The following is a 14,592-nucleotide window of genomic DNA, read 5'->3' as shown; positions in this document are numbered from 1 at the left end:
CAACACCAATAAACTAGCAGTACTTGTCTACCTGCTCATTATTTTGCACCTCTCTCACAATGCCAAAGAATGAAATCAGAACAGAATCCCTAAAAAGTGAAAACAGATACCAAAGAATGAAATTAGCAAAAAAAACCCTAAAAATTTAGATAACAAAGAATGAAAGCACAATAAGATACTTTAGAAAGAAATCAGCATGAAAACCTTAAAAATGATAGGCCTATTAGATAACAACGAATGAAAGCACAATAAGATACCTAAGAACGAAACCAGCACAAACATTACGGTAGTTCTAATGGCCTACCCTTGAGGGACTAACATTGATAGATTTTCGCAGAGCGAATATGTTCAGTGGGTGGTTGTACACTTCTCTTGTCTTGGAGTATTGTACGGAGGCCCGTCCACAGCCACCACCCACCAGCCCACCAAAACCAAAACAACACCACCAGGTGAGTGACCACTGTTGCACGTCAGAACGACTGTTGGCTTACGTTCCTTCATTTTCTCCTTTATATTCCGTCGTATGATGTCATAGAGCAGACATAAGGTAATTAACTAACGTTTGTTTATACTAATGCTTTTCTACGTAATGCATTTCTTTGTAATCTGAAAGTACATACCAGAGAAGGGTGAAAATAGGCTAAGGCAAATGTCTTGTGTTTACAGTAGGTGAAACGGAAGCGAAACAAAGGCAAAAGGTAAACACAGGCCTAATGAATGTAATACATCACTAAATCGTGTGTGATATAGGCTAGGCTAAGTGATAAAGGTCGAAAGAGAGCACCTTAACCATAGCATTTCCTCGATTGGTCAACGAGATGGAGCCCAAATGAGGAAGAGAGTAGGCCTAGGCTATGTTTAAACAATTTAGCCTAGGCCAGCTGGTGGGCAAGTCAGCATAGCTTAGAACTAAGTACAGTAAAGGGGTAGGTAGAACTATATAGTAGCTCCGCGGCGGCGACGGCACTATAATTTTACTTTTTCTACAGATTTTGGTTTGCTATTAATGAATTTACCCTTAATTTTTTGGCGCTCAAGTGTAATTAACTCCAGAAGTCCATCCAACAAAGGGTTTCCCTATGCCACCTTCACATGACAGAGCACAGCTACGTCTGTAGAGCACGGCTACGTCTGTTTCAAACAGTTCATGTCCTGTCCGGCAAGTGCAATAACTTGTTACGGCCCCCGGGCCAGTATTAAACACGACGAAGGGACATTCCATTTGGCCGACAACAAACAGACGCACCACCAGTACCAGAACTCCCAAAAGTGTAGAAAAACCAGTTATAAAGGTAAAAACAGGCACGGAGCTAATGTATATAATTACCAAGGAGTAGTTTGTAGTTTGTATATCCTCGGGACGTGACTATAGCTCATTACCAATGACTCCAAATAAAAATTGCTTAGAATAAAAGTTGTTCAGCGTGCTGAAAGCTACCCAAAAAGTAACTGAGCCGGCCAGTTTGCTTGAGTTTGCCGATAAACAGTTTTTTCAGTGGAATGTAAGTTTTTCAAGTTCCCAGTTGACGTGAACAGTGCCACGCAGCACCGCTCTCCCGTAGTTCTTAAGATGGCCGCATTGCGGCTGCTCCTCTCACCCTGTGGTTCCTAAGCTGCCGCCGTACATTGCCCCGACCTGATCGCGGGAAATTTAATTCATTCCAGTCGTATTTCCCGTTGACTCGGGTCATTCCCTAGGGCCACGGATTAAATATATCTAATCAATCAGAATGTCTGATCGAGATGATTCATAGACTACACCCTAACCCATAGTCACCCTTTCTTTTCGTCTTTGACTGCCGAGGTGTAGTGTCGTGATAAAATTGTGTTCCCTAACATTGTGTCCACTGACGAATTTAATTCCCAAGTGATATTTAGAATTTATTCTGTGTCTGTTTCGGGCATTTCTGGATGTAATTTCCCAGCCGAAAATAAGAAGACCCGGACCCAGTACTTCCAATTCACATGAACTTTTGATTGCTGCAAAGAAGCGGAGGCTGGTACCCTCTTGGTCAGATAGCAGCGATATTGAGTAAGGGAAGCGGTGCAGTTCTCTTTCTTTGCAGTTAACATTGCTTAATGAATAATGATGATTTGGACCTACTGCCGTTAAGGGGTAGCCTAGGTCATTCCACATGTCTGAGTTATTACTGGGTTACAACGGTGGGCGGTCCAGGGAGGCGAAGCCTCCCCTCCAACCAGGTGAGGGCACGTACCCTAAGTAAGGTTAGGTTGGGTTGTGTTAGGTTAGGTCAAGACAGGATATTCTAGGTTCAGTTAGGTTTTGGTTTGTGACTGCCTGAATGTTGTAGCCATTTGTATGTAGAGTGGCGGATCAGCCTTTTGTATGTAGGGTGGCTAGTAAGTGAATTGGGAATTACGAAAGTTGTGGACATCATATACCTTTGTGCCTGTTCCCCCCACCCAAAAACCCCAGTTTCCCAACAGGGTCCCCCTTACCGTTTTTAGGTTTCCTTTGATATTTTATTTTAACACTTTCATCCCAAAAACGGGATAAATAGCAATTATTTCATTCCCGATATCAAAACCATGGTATGCCAGTTTCGTTATGTTTCTTACTTGCCTTTTTTGGCCTTTTTATTGCTTTATTTTTTGGCAGCAAAATCGGTGTCCAACTGACATTCACTGGCTCCCACGAAAGGTTAGCGATCACGTAATCATAATATCCTAACAGTACACATAAAAAAAAAAAAGAGTTTGAACCCTAACTACATTATGTGCTAGTTGAAAATATAATTTTCCTGTTTTAATACAGTATTTTCATTTGTTAGAATGTTTTAAGTTCATTTATGCTAGGTAGAAAATTAATACCCTGGTTTTAGAGATACAGCTTCAGAAACCCCAATCCCTCCATTATATCCATAGGCTAGGCCTATGTCCAGTGGAAAAGAAAGGTTTTGGGTTGGGCAAAACACAAACAGCAATATTCAAGGATGTATATAACCTAACCTAGATGCCTTATTTTACCTAAGGCACTGTAAATTAAAATGAACAGTGGGTTTGCAGCCCAGCTTAACCCAACCTCACCCAGGGCACAATGTCCTTATCAGGCCAGGGGCTTCTCACCTCCCCTCCCTTGAGCTAGTCAAGGGCACTAAATTAAAATAAATAATAGGGTTGCGACCTAGCCATTTCTAACTTATGATGCAGGGTCATTACTGCCCCCCCCCAACACAGTCCTAACCTAGGTTAGGCCTACCTGTCTTTTCCTAGTGCATGAAGTCACTTTAAAAATTTTCGATAATCCTTATTACAATCAGAACTTGCAGAAGCATCATGTGGGATGTTGTTAGATTACAACCTTTTATTTCACTCTTTTTGTATTATCTGCCACCCAGAAACCCTGCTTTGTCACAGTGGTACCATACTTGTAGAATATAAGAGCAATTCAGTATCTCAAAATTCAGGCCTAACCTACTACTTTGTTACTGAAATTACTGTCAGAAGTATTCAAAATACTGTATGCACTAAAACATAGGAAAATCATATTTTATATAAGTAACTTACCAAGTAATTACATTGCTATTATTTCCACTCATGCGGCATCTCAAAATGTAAAAGCTGCACCAGTGCTTCTACTGTTTTTGTGTTGGTGACATCCCTTCCCAGTATCAGGGAATGAGAGGGAACAACCAAGCGAAAGAGCTTGATTCATTACTGCCGGCTCAAGCTAACATTGATGGTTTGCAGCAGCTTTGTTTTGAATTCTTTCATCGGTCTTCTGGTTTTATCTCAGGATATGGTGAATTATTCTTACTTTTGTGTAGCTTCTATTACTAGCGCTAGCTTAGGTTTTTATAACCAGCTTAGTAGTGAATTAATTGTGGCTTCATTATGTCTGATTCCGGTTCCTCTAGTATTAGGTACTGTTGGGAGGTGTGTAAATCTACTTACAATTCCCATACAATTTGTGCTAGTTGTAGAGGACATTCATGTTCAAAAGAGAATACATGTGATGAATGTAAAGACTGGAGTGAAAAGCAATGGAAGGTTTTGCAGTCCCATCTTGATAAACTTGACAGTGATAGGAAGTGGAAGGCAGAAGTTAGAGCAGCAATTAGGACACATAGCATTGATTCTGCTCCTAACCCTAGTGCTGGAAATTTTCCTACCATTCCTCCTTCTCCCTTTTAAGCACTGTCTCCAATCTCCAGTCGTCCTACCATTGTACCACCTACTCCTGTACTGTATCTGGCTCTAATGCTTCTGACCCCAATGCCATTGCCAGTCTTGAAGGTAGAATCGATGGTAAGTTTGAACTTGTGATAAGTTCTATGACGGAATTAGGAGCATCCATCAAAGTGCTTATGGGGAACTGTGGAGTCCATGGGGCAGACCGACTATGATCCTATTTGCCACCTCAAGGAACCTTCGAAGTTTCAGGGAGCTCATCAGTACAAGGTTTATCCTGCTAGACTTATTGCATAAACTATTGTGGTTGCAGAAAATTCTGACGTGTCTTCGAGTAGGCCATACTCGTTTGACACATGGAGACACAATGAACAGTCCATGTGGCCCTCCTCCCAAATGCCCAGATTGCAAAGTATTGACAATGTCAAACATGTATTGTATGAATGTCCAAAATATAACCTGCAGCGATTATCAAATTTTGGAAATAGATCAGTGAAGGAAATTTTGTCAGAATCTTATTACATTTTCAGTAATACCAATTTTAATGTTCATGAGGAGCTGTGATTTAATTGATAAAATATAAAAAGCAAATAACTGAAATACGAAAGCCCTTAAGGGTCTAATGAATTGTAAAACAACTAAATTTTAAAATTTTTAGTGAGTATATATATATGGAAACAGTACAGTATGTATGTATTTATTGTGTGAGTGTATTCCAGTATGAGAGCTTGTGCTTTTGTATAGTTTTTAATTTCATTTTCTTTCATTCATCACTATATCGAATGACATATTTGGTCCCAGTGCCAGGCTTCTAGCCTAGACTTGTCATTTCATCCAGATCCTTCGGGCCAGCCCTATTAGAGCTGATAGTCAGCTCAGTGGTCTGGTTAAACTGTTTTAATAATAATAATGTGGTTGCAGACGTCATCTTTTAGCCACATCTACCAGACTCAATGGGCCATTTTCGAAGCTGGGGGTTTCTGTCTCTACCTTTCTTGGAAACATCTAGGCCTTTTTTCGGATACCCCTTCTGTACCTGAGACCTACATCTTTCATATTCCATCAGTAAAGGGTACTGAACTATGCTTAACTAAGTGTTTAAGCACAGGGGCCTAGCTTTTGATGACCTTATCTTGTCTTTGACACATCCAGGTGAGGAAGGAATCTGGTCTTCTGGAATCTGGATGTATTATGAATGACCAACGAGTCCCTTGTTTGATCCCCTGCATTCCTCTTTGCAACCTTACACAGAAGGCACCCTTCTGAGTGGCCTCTGGTTTCAACTAGGACATACTAGTGAGATCCAAGTCATCATTTAGAGGTGTTTTCACAGGGAGACGTTCTTTATTGGATGAGTTGGTATCGTTCTCGGCTAGCACTCTGCTGGCCCTTTGTTAGATTCTCCGACTAGCCAATGGAGAATTAGAGGAAATTATTTCTGGTGATAGAAATTACTTTCTCGCTATAATGTTGTTCGGATTCCTCAATAAGCTGTAGGTCCCATTTCTAGTTAACCAATTGGTTCTTAGCCACGTAAAATAAATCTAACCCTTTGGGCCAGCCCTAGGAGAGCTGTTAATCAGCTCAGTGGTCTGGTTAAAATAAGGTATACTTAACTTCTTTTTTCACAGGGAGACCCTTTTTTCCTCGTTTTCCCTGGGATTTTTAGCCATAAGGAGGATCTATTCAAGCTCTAGATCTGTTCTTTCTCCTTAAGGAAGTTAACAGGCATCATTGACTCTGAAGTAGAGAGGATCTTCTGTCCAGTCCATCTACAGCTTTCGGAATTTTACCTGAACATGATCAGACTAAGATCACATCTTGAAAGGGCTTATTTTTTGAATGCTCAAGAGAAACATTTTTCCTTCTTTTAAGTGAAAGCCAAGGACATTAGAGCAGCTTATACCTCCTTAGTCTTCAGGCTCATTTGCCCTTTACTTCCATTCCACTTAGTCTTACTGGAAGTATATTCATCCTCTGTGTCTCTACTTCCATTCCACATAGTCCTATTGCAAGTATATTTGTCCTCCTTGTCTTGCTTTCATATCAAGGGATCCCGATCTTCTAGCTCACCTGTCGCTCAGTTTGCTGGGCGACAGCTACAGTCTGGCATCAGCTACTGTATGCCACCAGCTATAGAGCTTTCAGAGCCACAAGCTTCTCGCTCGTTTGGCACCCAGCTCGCCTGGCGCCCTGCTCGTTTGGCGCTGGTTACAGCCTGGCACCAGCTTTTGCTCCGAGCTCCTGCCAGTTCCAAGCTCTCAGCTCGAGTGGTGCTCAGCGCTTCTGACGCCAGCTACAGCCTGACACCAGATCATTCTCCGAGCACTCAAAGCCCTCTCCAACTCTGTGGGAGAATAGGGAGGTATCTGTCCTTTTGGAGTTTCAGAGGACCATCCTCTACATATGATGATATGGCAAGATCTGTTTCATCCACTGACTAGAACGTATTGCTCTCCTGGACTTTTAACTTGGGACACACTAAGAATTAGGAGAGCAGTTTGCCTTCTTTTAATTTTAATGTAATTTAGAACAGTGTTGAATCTTCCAGTGCCTTGAGACCATTTCTAGTGACTGGCATGGTATCGCAGAAGGAAGCATAGGATTATTTGTTCCTACCATCTCTTCACCTTTTTAAAAGGTGTTGATTTTTTTGCGGAGCCAGAGGGGTGTGATGTACCTGGAGCACCTACCATTCTCAGTGGATGGGTTGTGGTTTTATCTCAGTGTAGGTGACAGTGTTGTCTGGTTGTTGTTATTTTGGTGCTGTGCCCAAGGCAAGGGAGAGCACCTATCATGCTTTGCTAGCCATCAGAGTACTTGCTTCGCTGCAAGTTTCCCACTAAGTAGGAGGCGACCCATGGCCTTACCGCCATGCCACTACGAGTTAAGATGAGCACCAACCAGAGGAAGTATCCCAGTAGCTCTCTTAACTGATAGGTAATGACAAGCATTGTTTTCAATGCTAGCAATTTTTTTTTTCTATTTTCAAATTCATTACATAATTTTGTGGGGAAAAATACGTCCATGTATCCCACCTCCTATCAATTACTCGGTAAGTTACTTATATACAAATTACATTTTTGTAATAAAATGAAGGTTTTATATATACTTAACAAGTAATTACATGATTGGAGCCCACCCTCCTCCCCGCTGATGGACATAAGGCGTGAACAAATTGAAGTTATATGCTACAGTCATTCTTAGAATTCCCGGTAGTGGGCAGAACTGGTCACCTTCACAGACGTGTGAAGTGTTACCCATGAAATTTTGAATTCAAGCTGCCATGTAAGTGAACTAATATCTACGTAATTACTTGGTAAGTGTATATAAACTTTAGTTTATTATAAAAATGTCATGTTTCCTGTAGGGAAAAGGCTTGTTCTTGCCTTTCCCTTATGTAAAGAGTGTGTTGGTTGCTCTCCTGAGTGGGCAAGGTTTTGCAAGAAAAAAAAGGGGATAGGAAGCATTCATAAGTCTGCTTGGGAGGGAATACTCCCTTGGTTATGCCTCCAAACCCTTTTAAGTTCTCCTTTCCCACCTCTGCTATTCTTCTTCTCATGCCATCTTTGCATATCTCACTTTGACCTATGTACCTTACTAGCTTCCATGTACTCCTACTGAGTCACTTGAAATTCCAGGTATGAAATCTTTTTTGATATGTACCAACGTAAGATGTGACCATCTTGGAACATCCAAGGGAGTCCTCCTTTTGCTGCATGCCTCAACCTCTTAGCCTTGGCTGAGTTGGAGGATTCTACTGCTGTTCCTCTTGGTGCAGGTGAAGCTGCTGCTGCTGCTTTTTCTACCACTGCTAAGGAGGCTGACCCTTCGGTAATGGTAGTACAGTACTGTACTTCAAGTTGGAGATGTTTCCTCCTTTGACCTCTTCCCCAACATTCAAGGAAAGCAAGACCCAGCAAGGAAGAGGGCACAGTCACTGTCTTTCAACTTCCTTCCACAGGAGGAAGAAGGGAAACCTGAGAAGGCCTCTCAAAAGAAGTCCAGCAGAGCTTTAGTGTTCACTCTTCTCAATCTCTGGGGACAGTGGCTCTTGGACACCTACAGATGACCAATTAATTTGAGGCCAGGCTGAGATGGGTTTCAGTATCCTGTCCTGGCCCACCCCGACTTATATATGAGGACTGCTCTTGGGTCTTCCCGTTGTATTTCATCAGAACTGCATCTGCTCAAATGAGGACTGTTCCTGGGTCTTCCAGTCATATTTCATCAGAAATGCATCTGCTCAAAGTTGTCGAGGATGAATCTGTGGAGCTCCAGTCACCTCTTTCTGGTGGGAAAGGCAACTAGTGGCTGGAGACTGGTCATCAGCCTCACCCTTCTGAACAAGTTTGTGTCTCAGACTTGTTTCTGGATGAAAATGGCATTTTCAGTATTCAGAGGGTGACTTCATGTCTTTGATAGATCTGAAGGACATTTACTTTCAAGTACGCACCCATCTCAACTCTCGGAAGTACCTCTGCTTTGTCTGCAATAGTACTAGCTAACAGTTTGAAGTTCACTTCTGCACTGACAGACAGGAACAACCAGCTTGGCTTTGTGAGACAGGCACCTCTTGGTGGGAGCTCCATTATTCTCCATGGGAGGTTCATCCTCCATAGCCTAACCTAACTGCCCTATGAGCCTGTGGGGAAAGCCTGGGACCAAACACTCGCTCTCAAGACTGTCTGTATGCCAGCTTTATCCTCAGCAAAGTACATTCGGGTTATCCTATCTAGTCTGGCACTTGAGTGATAGGGGTCTCTCTCTTTGTATTTCTCATGCATCCCTGAGTTTGTGGCAAAAACTCAGAACCCATCAGTTCCTGTTGGGAAGTACGGTATATAAATACTGTATAAGGTTTTCTGTTACATCTCTGAGACTTTGATGGAGGTGATTTGGATGAAGTGCTTTTATGCTTAGAATGAGAAATTATGTGCTATTTGAAAAGAACCTGTCCTTTCAAGCAAGAGTACCTGAGACTCTGTACTAGTATTAGCAAGCATAAGGAGGAGGTGCCCAGGATCACCCCTTTTTATCTGGCTTCGCACAGTGATCAAATGAGCATACGACTCCTGCAGCTGGGATTTCAGTGATTTAGGCTGTGTGATTGCCCACAAAGTTATGGGTATGGGACTGTCCCTTGCTTTTCAAAGGGACTTATCAGTTGTCCAGGTTTCAAAATGTCAGACGACCTTCATCTCACTCTACCTTAGGGACATCACCCACAAGTCCCTGGACACCTCACTGGTACCGGTAGTGTAGCTACTTACCATTTTGTATAGGCACTCAGCTCCATTTGGACAGACAAGTATCTCGTTTGAATACTTAGTGTAAATATGGGGTATGAATGGAGAGTTACTGGTCTCCCTGATTTTGTCTTCCCTAGCAGGGCAGCAATTAAGGCTGAGTACCTGTTGGATTTGACAATACAGGTAGCTACATAGAGAGCTTCCAGTCCTAGAGCTTCGTCTTTTAAGATGCCTCTCCTTCCTCTTTTACCTTTCCCAGAGAGCTATACTGAACCTATCACTTTTGTGATAACCAGAGAAAGCCACCTTCCAACTGGTATATCCTTAAAGGGATGTGATTTGTGCCCCATGCTTTCCTTACCTGGGAGAGAGACTACACTTTATCCTGGGCCTTGGGGCCCTACCTATCTAGTATGCTTATGCCAGACCAAGTAGGAAGCTACAGGAGTCTTTGTCCTCTTGCAAGCTTTTTGCCACAGGATTTGTGGCATTTCTAGTTGGATCACTCAGCATCCAGTCTGTTGTTGATGACCTCTCACGCAAGGAATGAGTTTCTGATAGAAAAGGTAATGGTTTGTGTTTTTGCTAGAAAAAGCTTTTTAAAGTAATTTGTATTTTTCCTGGGTATATTGTACTGCACCTCTCACTTCTTATCTTGCTTGCACTCACTTTTTATCTTGCTTGCATCTTAATTATGCTTGGCCTTTCAGTTTCAAACATTCATAACAATGTTTACTCACCAGTTTTGAATTACCTCTTTTCTCCTTTGCTGTAAGACATACAAATTGCACCCCTTTTCATCATCCTGTCATTTTTCATCTTCACATGTCCAAACCCAGAGCCTTTTATCAAATTGCCCACCTCAACTATGTCACTTTGTTCCCAGGGCCAAAGGGAAAAGTCTTGGTGACATCAGGGGTATTACCAGCCTCTCCCTCTACTCCCTGTAACTTCTACTTAACTACTACTTTGACAAGTTCAATGACTGTGTCACGCTGAAGGCTACTCCTATAAAAAAGGGTCTGGTTTGTATAAGAGTTACTGCAATTATCTGCAAGAAGACACCCAAGACCCTTGCAGATATTTGAAGTTTGTGGATGTGATAAAAACAACAGAATATAAGCAAAAGCAATTTTTAACCTTTTTTCCCCTAGTTTGTCACAACATAGGACTATATATGCTTATAAACACGCAATATACTCTACAGCACTATAAACAAAATAAAAATAAAGCTGTGCATTATGCTCTATATAGAACATAAAAAAAATTAAAGCATGAAATTCTCTCTCTCACACACACAGTGTAAGCAATGGCAAAATTGATTGCTTATGCTGGACTTGTCAACAAAGATTGCTGAAGTACTTGCCTGTGGTTCAGAGCTTAAGGACCAAGTTACCAAAGAAGTGGATGGCAGTGGACTTGGATGTTTTGGGGTCAGGGATTTGAAGAAACTATTGAGGGTATTCTGATGAAAAGAACGTCTGCCTCATAATCACCAGCTGCTGCATTTCTTGAGCTTCTTTAGCCAACTCCAACACCTTGACAAAACAGCTGCGGTTATTGTGGGGGGGTTCTCCATCAGCTCAAAGATGCCATCCAAGATCCTCCTCATCTTGTAATATAGAGGTTGTGGAGCATCAGAATCATCTTTGTTGTCATCTTCAGGTGCTTCATCCTCCTCCTCACCTGCAGCAGTTGTCTCATCAGACATCAGTTGGAAGGCAGGATTGCCACCATCATTGTCCTTTGGAACATTTTTGCTAGCTGGGCACAAAAGTCATCAACATCGACGCCTTGAAAGTTGACGAGGTCTTATCCCTTCAAGATATTGTTCAATGTGTGCTCCAAGGTCTGCACAAAGACAGCCCTCCAAGCATCTGTGAAGAGTAGAGTACAGACTTCAGTGAGTAGCTTTGAAGATTCTTCAGAGTCCTTGCCCCCTATATTTCCTTCTCCTTGAACACCAGTATCACCTTTGCAAGGAAATTTCTCCGGCATAACCATTTTGGTTGTGTGGTCCATGATAGGATGAGTAGGTGCTTTGTCATTAAAAAGCAAAGCGTTTACCCAATGTCTAGCCTCATCATGAGTCTTCTTGATAAAGAGCCCATGTCAAACTTTGAGCTGAAACAGCCAACCCTTGGACACCTTAAGTCTGCAATCCCATGCAGACTTGTGAACTTTGTAGCAGCAGCCATCGACTTGTCACCACGCACGTGCGCCCCAGCTGATCTCTGCTGACGAAACCAGATCAATGTCGACTGGTTGGTCTCCTCATGGCAGGGCTTGGACATGACCTTGGAGACTCCACTCCTGGAGGTCTTTTTCCTAAAGGTGTAAAGAACTTCTTCAGTTTGACCTTGCATTCTTGTCCAGCAAGGTAGACCATGCTATGCCGTGCTTGCCCATGATACAAATTGATTCTCTTGACGACTTACATCATCTGAAGGGCCAGCACCTTCCTAGCCCTCTTAGGAGTTGGTAAGGCCAAACACAAAATACACAGCACCATACACAACAAAAACAGTACTTGCAATGCTGCAGGGACACCCACAAATGCCACAAAATCTACAGGATGCATTGTGACACATGGTACCACATAGCGACCATTTAAGGTATTTATGGCCCATACACAAAAATTAGAAAATGATCCCATAAGGTACTGTGGTTATTTTTCCACCAGTTTTTATGTATTTTGGTGCATTTGCTTGCAAGTTGAAATACCACGGGCACGTAAATGCCAGTTAACTCAGGCACCTGTCAAAAGATGGATGATCAGAAAAATTTTTTTTTTCCAATACTTTTGTTTGAGAGGCTAACCCTGCTGCAGGGCATTTGTACTTGAAATGTTTCATACCCATTTTGTGTGATCAGTAATTCATCTAAATTCAGTGACGTCACAATATTTTGTGTACATGTGGCTGGATGGAACTTGTCCTATAAAAATTTGTTCTTTCTTAAATTGTCCTTGCTATTATTGCTGAGAATATTATATATACATTAAATACGTCATTGTTAACATGCAGACCAAAAAACAACTAAAAAATAGCTGTGTAGTTGTTTATATAGGAGGCCAGGCCAACAAGGAAAAGCTCAAAGCTGAAGCTAAATGAAGATCATCCAGTTGAAATTCTGCTAAAAAATAGTCTTCAACTATTCGTAAGTCTCTTTTCATGGAACATAGTGTGAATATTTCTAGTGCCAAATAAAGAAACTAGTAAAACATTCTGATTAGGATGTAGAGCTAGTTAATTAACGAGAAGTGTCTCCAAATACTGTCAGAAACTTCACCAAAAAACCGTTATAAGTGACTTACCGAGCAATTACATAGCTAATAGGTTCCTACCACGGCAGACCAAAAATTCAAATTCCGTGGTGACGCTACCATCGCTAGTGCAGGTGACAGGATCCTGCCCTCTATCGGGACTGACAGGTACAACTCAGTGGAAAACAGTTCGTTTTCTGCTGGCTCCTGATCAACGTTGGTGGTTTTTGGGCAGTACCTTGCGTTATTTGTTGGATTGTTTTCCTGTATATGGTGACTTACTCAGATTTTGTGTGGCTTTTTGCAATTAGTGAATTATTAGGTTATTTTGTAATTTTTTCACTATTTTGCTATGTCAGATTGTAGTTCTAGCATTCAGTTCTGTACTGAGGGATGTAAAACTGGATTTTAAGTAAGATTATGCATGAGTCTCATATTAAATGTATACAGGGGACAGGATTGTAATGGGGAGATTACTTGTCAGTAATGTCAGGATTGGGATTCTCACCAGTGGAAGGTTTATCGTTCACATTCTGATAAACTTAATAAAGATAAGAAGAGGAAGTCTGCTCTTAGAGCGGAGCATAGAGCTACTTAGAAGCTACTCCTTTGCCTTCATTGGTTGAGGGTGGCGCTGTTTCTTCCCCACTTATCCCTTCTGTTTCTCCAATTTTGAGTCCTCCTACTGATTTACCATGTACTCCTTTACCGTCTTCCCATGCTTCTGATTCCAACACCATCGCCAGTCTCGAGTCTAGGGTAGATAAGAAGTTAAGAGTTTTTGGCCAATACGGTCATGAATCTTGGTTTATCTTTTAAGGCTTTTGTTGATAAAGCTTCTGTTCCAGGTGTTTGAGCTACCAGTGTTCCCAGTGCTAGTAAAGTACAAAGTGAGAGTGTTGTGTTTTCTGAGGAGGCTGCTGTCTGTCCTACCAGTGCTCCTAGATGAAGGTCCCTGTCCCACTCCCCCACACCAGGAAGAAGACATACTGGGGGTCGAAGGGAGGCTAGTAGGGTTTGCCCACAGGCAGTCGTCCCTCTATTGGGCCTGTTGCACGTTCCCAGGTGTTGACTTAGCGCCACTGGAAAGGTGTCTTTTTAAGTGCACATTGTATGTCTGATTCAGAAGATTCATCATCGGATGGGAGGCGTCTTCTATTTTCACATCCTTGGAAGAGGCTCTCTGTGGGTGCGGACAGCTCTCCTCCTCCTGTTAAGAGACTTAAGGAAGTCAGTGTTAGTCCCCAACCTTCTTGCAGTTTTTCTGATCCGGCTCCCTCATCGTCTCAGGTTCGACAAGCAGCCTGTGATAGTCCAGAGTCTCATGGTGCCAAAGATAGCCTGATCTTGTCTCCTAAGAGCTCTCGAAATAAGCGCTCCCTCCTCAGCCCAAGCGTTCTCACGCTCCTGAGCACCTGCCTTCTCCCTAGCTCCTGGCACCAGCTGCTCAGTCCCAGGTGCCTGCACCTGCTCGTTTGGCACCAACTTCTTCTCAGTTGGCGCCAACTTTGGACCGTTCGACTCATGCTTCTTCTGAGCGCCCGACGCCATTGCTGCCTCTCCCTCTTTCGTCGCCTCTAGAGGATTCTTCTTTGGCTCCAATTAAGTGTCAATTGGAGGATTTGATGACTTTCTTAAAGAAGAAGATGCTTCGTAAGTCTGAGGATTTAGTTCTCTTTCCTATTTCGTCAGAGGAGGAAGAAGCAGACCATGATTCAGTGCCTGCCTCGGCTTATTTGAGTCTCCCCTGCCTCTACGTTTTTGATGAAGAAGCATGCCTCTGGCTCTTGCCTTCCTAAGCTTGTCCTCTTTGAAGAAAGTGTTGAAAGAGGTTGATGAGTGGTTGACTTCGAAGAGAACTGCTGGCAAGGCTACTTTCTCCTTTCCTCCTTCGAAGCTCCTTAGAGGAGGTACAGTACAGGT

The 14,592-nt window shown here is 42.5% G+C and overlaps 1 protein-coding gene across 5 annotated transcripts in view; it reads left to right on the top strand.

Moving 5' to 3' along the window:
* The first annotated feature begins 213 nt into the window (after positions 1-213).
* LOC136841608 (cylicin-1-like) overlaps positions 214-14,592 on the top strand; it is a 74,395-nt gene continuing 60,016 nt past the window's right edge. The window contains exon 1 of one of the 5 annotated variants that reach the window (XM_067108681.1): positions 214-449. The gene's annotated coding sequence lies outside the window, so the exon portion shown is untranslated. Of the gene's footprint in view, positions 548-1,930; positions 2,033-14,592 lie in introns of those variants that run through there. The other 4 variants (XM_067108680.1, XM_067108685.1, XM_067108683.1 and 1 more) reach the window with 4 other exon arrangements.

This window comes from Macrobrachium rosenbergii, chromosome 9, assembly GCF_040412425.1.
Source record: "Macrobrachium rosenbergii isolate ZJJX-2024 chromosome 9, ASM4041242v1, whole genome shotgun sequence".
NCBI lineage: Eukaryota > Metazoa > Arthropoda > Malacostraca > Decapoda > Palaemonidae > Macrobrachium > Macrobrachium rosenbergii.
This window is presented reverse-complemented; position numbering and strand designations above follow the sequence as displayed.